The sequence below is a fragment of the Periplaneta americana genome, chromosome 10 (assembly GCF_040183065.1).
Source record: "Periplaneta americana isolate PAMFEO1 chromosome 10, P.americana_PAMFEO1_priV1, whole genome shotgun sequence".
In the NCBI taxonomy this organism is placed as follows: Eukaryota; Metazoa; Arthropoda; class Insecta; order Blattodea; family Blattidae; genus Periplaneta; species Periplaneta americana.
The window spans coordinates 173,250,257-173,258,919 of record NC_091126.1 but is presented as its reverse complement, the minus strand read 5'-3'; positions in this window follow the sequence as shown (position 1 = coordinate 173,258,919).

The window sequence follows — 8,663 nt, the reverse complement described above, 5'->3', positions numbered from 1 at the left end:
CCCAAAGTTATAGACCAATCAGCCTAACCAACTTCCTTGGAACAATTTTCGAACGTATCATTCTGGCACGACTAAAGCCATATTTAACTGCATCAGACGTCATCCAGTTTGCATTTAAACCTCACCATAGTCCCAGAGAAGCACTTCACAGATTAACAACATCCATCCAAAGAGGATTTCAACTTGGACAACATACAGTAGCTACATTTATTGACATTCAACAAGTCTGGCACACCGGTTTATTATATAAACTTTCCAGTCTTAACATTTCTGTAAATTATATTCAACTTATCGCCAGTTATCTTACAGATAGAACCTTTCGTGTTTAAGACGGACGCTATCTCTCAAACGCTCACATCATAACTGCAGGAGTTCCTCAAGGATCGGTTTTAAGTCCAACACTGTACTGTGCATATGTCCGTGATATACCAATTCATCCCAAATGTAAACTTACGCTATACGCTGATGATACTATTATTTATACTAAGCATATAAACATTCATTTTGCTTGTCTACAAATGCAGGAAGCCTTAAATAGCATAACCCAATGGTCCACAAAATGGCGTCTTAAGATAAATGGCTCCAAGTCGCAAGCAGTTTGTTTTCACAAGAAAATTTCCGCGGCAATTTCAGCCCTTCACCATCCAAAATGAAAATATACCTTCCACAACTACCGTCAAGTATCTTGGAGTTCTTCTTGACAAGAGAATTACTTTTAAAAATCACGTCACACATATTCGTGAGAAGGCCTTCCAACAATATATGCTTCTTTACTCCTTTTTCAAGAGTTATACGTCTTTAAATGTCAAAACAATGCTGTACAAAGTTTTAATTCGATCTTACATGACATTCTGCTGTGAAATATGGGCTAAAGCAAATACACGACATCTTCAACGACTAGACGGACTTCAACAAACCATCTGTATAACCATCACTGGAGCGGACTATCTCATCCCAAATAGCCAACTGTATGACGATCGTGGTATACTTCTCAGCTTATATCAAAACTCTTCGTACAAAATTTCTAGCATCCCTCCACAACCATCCAAATTCACTAATAAGTAAAAATATACCGGTTCCTCTTACTTTATATTATCAATTTGCTCACTCTACTATTGGTAGAGTTATGTTGCCTTGGATATTTCAAGTTCTAACTTGCCATATGATCTCTTCTTTTAAAAGGAAAGGGTCAAATTCAACCTGGTACTTATGAAGAAACAATCATTGAAAAAAAAAAAAAAAAAAAAAAAAAAAAAAAAGGAACAGATTGTAAAGCGGCAGTGATTAATAGTAAAAATTACTTAACAGAAACATCTCATTTTAACACGAAAGCCACTAGCACCTTATTTCTTTGATGTATTTACTTGGAGATGAAGTAATTTGCTTTTGACTGAGAAACTGAATTGTCTTCATTGACGTTTAAACAATTTTTGTTAGTTGATGACTAGTTTCCTTGGTTCAAAGCTATTAATTTTCGGGTTTAGTATTAGTGCCATCTAGCGTCAAAAGTTCCTATTAATATGAAAAATCGTTAAATCAATGCTACCTGGTGAATGAAATTATAACTATACTGTGATGAAAGCTCGTAATGAGTTGGGAGCTGAGAGGATAAAAAAAAAAAAGACGCATGTGCAATGATGCTTCAGTCCAAGGTCTATATACACAGGTCTGGACTATGAGGTGATTACTCCTAATGAAGTCGCCATTTTGAGGCTCAATGTAGGTGTTCCCTATCCTATTTCCATTTGTTTATTGGAGTTTAACAAAAAGTGAAATGAAAATGCGTACAAATTTTATAAATCAATTGTATTGGTCTCAGATATTACAATTTTCCTTGTACACTTTACACAAATGCAATTAAAAAGTAATTAAATGAAGACATGTACGCAAAAAGGGTCTAATCTCAATTTTAAACACACACACACACACACACACACACACACACACACACACACACACTCTCTCTCTCTCTCTCTCTCTCGCTCTCAGAGAGATTCACGAAGATTTACCGTCCCTTACGGAGCTTTTTCAGAAGACATTCTGAGCAAAAAAGTCATATAAACATTTGTCCTAATCCCAATACTTTCAGAATTACACTAATTTGAAATTGTTTATAAAATACCATTACTCTTGAGTTTTAAGGGTAAAAGAATATTACAGATAAAGAAAGAACTATTCAAGAGTATTTATTTAATTAGCTAATATTCTGAAGCTAGAAATGTGTTGTGAATTCCATAGTTGCTTCGTACAGACATTTTTTTCCTCGATTTTTAACTACAGAATTACATTTTCTTACGCATTTATCACAATTGTTACACATCACACCACTCTTGTAAATACTTTAAGACTGTACATTAGGATACATAATTAAACTGTGAAGAATCAAGTTCCTAAAGTCGTATGATTTGTAACAATTTTTGTGATAAGTGCGTAAGAATGATGTAATTTTTAGTTAAAAATTGGAAAACAAAATCTGTACAAAGCAATTAACAACATATTTTTTGCTTCAGAACACTAACCAACTAAAGAAATGACACTTCTGAATAGTTCATTCTCTATTTGTAATATGTTTTTACCATTAAAACTAAAGAAAGAAGGTATTTTGCTAACAACTTCAAATTTGAAAATACTGAGATTATGACACATGTTTACATGACACTTTTGCTCAGAATGTCTTCGGAAATAAGTTCTGTAAGGGACGGTATCCTCGTGAATCACTATATATGAATGTGTGTGTGTATCTAGTGGCTGAGTGATCAGAACTTTTAGCCTGTCACGCAGGCAGTCCGGGTTCGAGTCCCAGTCAGGCCTGGTTCTTTTCATTGAAAAATCCATAGTGACACTTCTGGTGGATAAGCTCGCAATTTGGATTTTCCTCGGGTTTCTCCTGTTTCTTATTAGGCATCTGCAGCATTCCGTCAACATTTCTCCATTTCATCATAACTCCATAGCATTCCCCTAACTGGTGATGCACGGAGGAGGCTGGTCTAGGGCGAGATATTCCATTCTCGAAACCTGGGTACACAGCAAACCTTAGTGTAGTCAGTTGGTGTGGGTTTGAGAGTGCGCCTAGCTTGAGGGTTTGTGCAATAGATCGTAAAATGTTGCAGTGTTGGGTCGTAGTGCCCTCTCTCAGAAATTCCATTTCATTCCATATTAATATATACAGTAATAATATTAATAATTACATTACAATTATAAGCTTAGGCCTACACATATTAATTTCGTTTACTTGTTTATTTATTTAATCTAATGCTAGAGATCAGACCAGGACAGGATACAGCACTGTGACGTCACCTCTCTCCGCTCTGCCGTCTCGCATCTGTGCAGGGTCTGTGAAATGTGGACAGCAGTTTGCAGGGAGGGTGGAGAGGGTATTTGGCGTGCAGGTAGCAGTGATTTAGGCGATAAATAAAAGTGATCTGCGTTCATAACACAGTTTAATGCCTGGATATCCCAATGGTAATGTTAACTCAATTGCACATCTTGTGCACTGATTATAAATAATTCAATTTCTGCTCTATTATGAGAAAATCAATCTATAACAAAGACAGTCTCATATGCTGGACACTTTCCTGTATCTAATAGTCACGTAGTATTTCATTTCAGTTAATTTGGCGAAACAAATATATAGTAAAATAGTACAAGTTTTTATTATGCAAGTTCATTTGTATGTCAAGATATCCTTTATTTATAATGACTGCACTCACAACGTGTTTAAAAATAATTAGAAATAATTAAACCTTTGCTGTATTTTACCAAAAAATACATAAAACTACATTTTTCTTTTCTCTGTAATGTGGAAGAAGGCACAGAACGATTAATTATGTTGGAATTTTTCTGCATTTTTTGTTTCCTTTTTCTTTAACTAATTTATCAATATTGGGACATAATGACTGGGCAATATACAGGGTGTTTAAAAAATAGAGGGCATAATTTCAGGTAGGTAATCCTCGTATGTAGACAATACAAAAAGTTCATTACAACATTGTCCGAAAATACTTGTTTTCCGAGTTATGGCCGTCAAAAGAGTGATATTCACCGGAACGTTTTTCTTCCCGCAGGTAGTTGCCTTTACAGCAGATGTTCAAAATGTCCACCTCCTGCTTGAATACAGGCCTCACATCGATGTCTCATGATCCTGCGAACACGATCCCAAATTCCAGAAGTATTGCGTATTGCCTCACAACCTGCCACAATTCGATTCCGAAGGGATTCCATGTCAGACACAGGGACAAATACACCAATGATTTTAAAATGGCCCCACAAGTAGAAATCGATAGGATTCAAATCAGGTGAGCGTGGAGGCCAAACAATTGGGCCACCTCTACCTATCCGTCGATCAGGACACCTTTCCTGGTACAAACGACGAGCCAGCCCAGCATTGCCGTCCGCCTTACCGTACATGAAGTGCATTTCTGGCGGCTCCTGATTTGAGTACATGTCGCATAGTACAACGCCGAACACAACACTTAATGTACCCTTCGCCTCGGAATTAACTGTCAGAGTGTCCACTGTTAATATCTTCTGTCATGGCACCTATCTGCGGGAAGAAAAACTTTCCGGTGAATACCACTGTTTTGAAGACCATAACTAGGAAACCAAGCATTTCCAGACACATGTTGTAATGAACTTTTTGTATTATCTACATATGTGGAATACATATCTGAAATTATGCCCTGTATTTTTTAAACACCCTGTATAATTAAGACTGCATGTTAGGTTGTGATCTGACAAGGTACTTCTTGATTTAGGTTTAACAAGTTTCATAACAGAAAAAATTGTTCGCATACAACCATATAAACCAAACTTACATAATACCTGTGCAGCAAATGCATACAATCTCGGGAATTTAGCTTGGTAGAAATTCCTGTTAAAGTCAACCAAGTCCTTGTTGTGTTTATATTTGTGCTTCAACAAATCGTCACATTGTAAATTTACAGTTCCAATTGGTACCTGCTAGGAACATCTTTGACATCTGGGGAATAAGGGGTTGCAAAGAGCTGAAATATAGTAGAAACTGTTCTACATCTTGAAACTTCGACTCAACTGGCGAAGAAGATCTTGCAGAATTTGCACATATTCTTATGAGAGACTAATGTCCAGATCTCGCACTTGCGATAACTTTGAAAAATGCAGTTTCCAGCCAGCAGTTGATTTATCCATAGAGCCAATGACAATTTTAACGCTTCAACTTTATAGTATATATCTGTTACGATGAGACCCTTGCCCTGAAGTGAGGTATTTAAATCGTTTAAGTGGTCTCTTAAATCCGCATGGAAAGCCAAGTCACAAATTTAGGTTTTTTCTTGCAACTCAGGGACAGGCTGATTTAGACTAGTCATGAATATCGCTATTTCTTCTCTTAACTCAAAGAAACGCCATTTATGTAGGCAACTTTGCATTATGATGCTCTCACCTGACGTCACACGAAATGGGGGATGTGCTCTTCCTCCACGAACGTCACACAGTCTGAAACTGTCTTCCACTGCTCTAGATATTTGGAACATTTGCCATTATCTTCTGGCTTGCCAATAAAAGTGTCCATCCGATTTTATCCAATAGGTTTGAAATGTACCACCACACGAGGGGAGGGGGAGAAATTGAATTTTAAAAATGTTAAAAGACCAGAGCAACAGGGATGTAGTCCTGGCAGGCCACTGCTCCAGTAATTTTTTCCGCTATGAGGAAATACCCTTCTTCTTTATTTTTACTTTATAAAATAATAATTATCTTACTTGTGTCTTACTCAATTTTGTATTTTGTAAGTACTGGTATCGATTAGTATTATGTATAAGGCAAGAGCATTAACACAACAAAAACTATTTTTAACAAAATAATCTGCCCTCAATGAGGGTGACCATAAAGATCCAGAATAAAAGCACTACAGAAATAATTTAGAAAGACAAAAAGATGAAATACGGGAATTGTTTAGTAAAACATCCAGAGAAATGCAAACCCAAAAGAATCGTCAATGGCCAAAATATAAATGGTAATGCAATATTTGGATTGAATCCTTAAGAATATCCAATAAAATTTTTTGAATTTAAAAAAATCGGAGACCGAGTGGTTTTAAAATATTCCATGTGAACTTAGGAAGAGTGCCACGTGCACCAAACAAAAGACCAGAAACACTCCACTGACTAGTGGGAAGGTTATATTTCTCACTTAGGTGTGGGATGCAGGACTCATAAATGGACTTCTTCTCCTCATCAACGTGTTGTGCCTGCAGGGCATCCCTCTCAAACCGGATTGTAGGATCAAGAATGATTCCCTTAGATTGAGTCCTGTGGATGGCTACAATATCTGCTCTTCTGTTCGAATCTAAGGATGAGATGCAGTGGATTTCCTCGTATACCTCCCATCCGCGATGCTTGAGGACATCAGCAATACCGGTCCTGGCCTTATGGTGTCGATTGTTGCGCAGCAGCTCCGTTTTTCGACAGAACCCCAACACGTGACCAAGAGTTTCCGTCTCGTTGCAGCCAGGATGGCGACAACGGGTTGTGTTGAAACTTCTGCCAGGCACAGATCTAAACGCAGATAGATGGCTGGACATCTTAATTGCATTAATGTATTCTGAAATGGATAAATTTGCTTTTGAAGACATCCAGGAATTTGCCTTGGGGCACTCAGAATACAGGATAACACCTTTGCCCTTATAAGGTAATTTACACCATGATTCGAAACTTCTGTTCCGCAAAATCTCCCTCAATTGTCGACCTTTACTGTTGGGAGCAATAGAAGACTTATTGATGTTTAGTCTACGTAGACTCAGTTGCTGTTCAATGTGCAGGTTCCTTACAAAGTTAAGATGCATATCATTAATATGGTGAAGACGATTACAGATGTTGTAATGTTGAATGCTGGCCTCCCACTCTGCACAAAGAATTCCCAAACCTCGGACTTTTTTACTTGCATATAACATTGAATTTGGCGTATCATCGGGCAGCATCATAATTTCCTTCACAGCACTTCTAATAATTTTGTCAAGATCTCGTAAGAATGTATCAGATAACTGAGGTAATGGAGCACATTGCAGAGGGTAAATCAAACCTGGCCATATATATTCGTTTATGATTTTTAATTTTTGGTCTGATTTTAATAATTTTGTTTGGACGACTCCATCCAAGTCTGAAGATAGGTTTTTATAGTCTTGGTTTTATTGAAGGAGATTTTGTCTGTGAAATAAATAGTAATGATAACAGTAGCGGCCGGTGATCGAAATCCTCGGTGAGGCCAGATGCAACTAGTTTAAGTGCTTCCGATAGGAAATATTTGTTTATGATATTAATTATTATTGTTATTATATTATTAATATCATTATTACTGTATTATTGTTATTACTATTATTAGTCTATTCTTATTACTATCAATGAAAAATAATAATTTCACTCACCAAATAAGCTGTTATGCTGTGAGTTTCAGTGATTGTTTCAGTGTGATGAAGCAACCCATATTATGTGTTGAAATTCCCCTTTCTTTCTTTTCTTTTTATTTTTTTCCTTTGACAGCAACAAACAAGGCCAAGAGAAGTTTATTTTGCCTCACATTACCACATAACCATTTATGTTGCCCATACCAGGATGCAATAGAAACTCGCGTTTTAAGATTGTGTCAGAAAAATTATCAGCGATGTCGTAGGTAGTCTCTCTCTTTATTTAAAACTTCCTTTCTTTCAGTATTATTTCTTCTCGAAAAAGGACACTCTAACAATGAATTAACTACAGCATTATTTCTCTCATTTGTTTCTGTTTATATTTTCCCAAAATACATAACAACATTGGCTCCGATCTAGCTCCACTACCGGTTTTGGAGCTTACAAATCTGACACTACTGACTTAAGACAGCTCACAGAGAGACCGTGGGAATATAAATACCGGTACTTAATATGCTGTTTTACAACGTCCTATTATTTTTGAAGATTGGTTGAATTTCCTATGAAAACGTAAGCAATAATCTATTTCCAATGTTGTCAAGTCTTTGGGGGGGGGGGGGGAGAAGAACATGAGTGGCAAGTTCAGGTTCATCAAAGTTACTGTACAGGTGGTGAACTGAATTCAACATTCTCAAAACCATTTTTTAAACTTTTATCCCGCTCTATATATGGCTTCAACCACATTTCATTTAGTGACCACACACAAAGTTTATTTTTTAAATTCTAACTTTCAGATTTTTGGACAGCAGACTGGATGATAAGAGCTTCTCAACCGAATAATAACACGCATTTCCCATATTTATTCTGCGTTTAATTTCCTCCCGAGTGTCATTTATATTTGTTACTGTTGCTCCAAGATATTTGAATTTTTCCACCTCTTCGAAGGATAAATCTCCAATATTTATATTTCCATTTCGTACAATATTCCCGTCACGAGACATCTTACTGTAGGAATTCGTAACAAGCTGTTTTTTACGGTGATGGGTTGTTAGCTCTTCGCCCAACCCCCGAGCTGGAGGACCACCCCTTATCGGCTGTCCACGACTGCTTATTCAATATATTCGTAGCTACCCTCCATATCTGGAGGCCGTCTCCTCTATCCGCAACCTGAGGACGCGCCATGCCGTGGTGATAGGGACCCACCATACCGGTTCTTCTATATGGCTGTGACACTTGGACTCTCACTCTGAGAGAGGAACATAGGTTAAGGGTGTTTGAGAATAAG